The sequence below is a fragment of the Aythya marila genome (assembly GCF_965140915.1).
Source record: "Aythya marila genome assembly, chromosome: 9".
NCBI classification, from domain to species: Eukaryota; Metazoa; Chordata; class Aves; order Anseriformes; family Anatidae; genus Aythya; species Aythya marila.
The window spans coordinates 2,399,167-2,399,825 of NC_139050.1; positions in this window are offsets into that span (position 1 = coordinate 2,399,167).

Sequence of the window (659 nt, forward strand, 5' to 3'; positions counted from 1 at the left end):
ACTACAAACTGAGCTTCTTCACTTAGTGCAAAAAGGGTAGGCTCTTCTTTAAACAATCCTTAAAAGGTAAATTATCATTTATTGGCATGATAACCTATGTCACCATCCATCTGCACTAACAACGTGGTTTCAGGAACCATTTTCTTTAAAAGTGTCAAGCACGTTCTGTACGAATACTGGCTTAATTTTGTGTTTCTTTCTCAAACGCCGTTGTCCCTTGTCCCACAAGCATGCCAGTATTGAGTGCAGGGCAGCGAGCTCTGCCCTTTCAAGAGGATCTTTCACAGCCGGCATGAGACAGCTCCTGAAATAGGTCAGGATTCCCGACCGGCAACCCGAACGCAGCATTCAGTTTACTTTGGAATCGAAATAAAGACGCGTTAAAGCAGCATTGCTATTTTTCACGTCTCGGCGGTGACAGTGCGTTCATTCACTGAGGGGACAGCCCGCCGCAGTGTGCCACCCGAGGACGGGGACAGCCGCGTCCCCGGGGGATGGGGCCGCGGGGAGCGCGCGGCACCCCGGGGACCCCCGGGCAGCGGCCCCGGGGGAAAAGGAGGCGGCTCCAGCCAAAGAGGGAGGGCGGCCCTGCCCTGCCCTGCCCTGCCCCGGGGGCGGAGGGCGGCTGAAGGCTGTTCCTCCTCCCCCGGCCGCGGGGC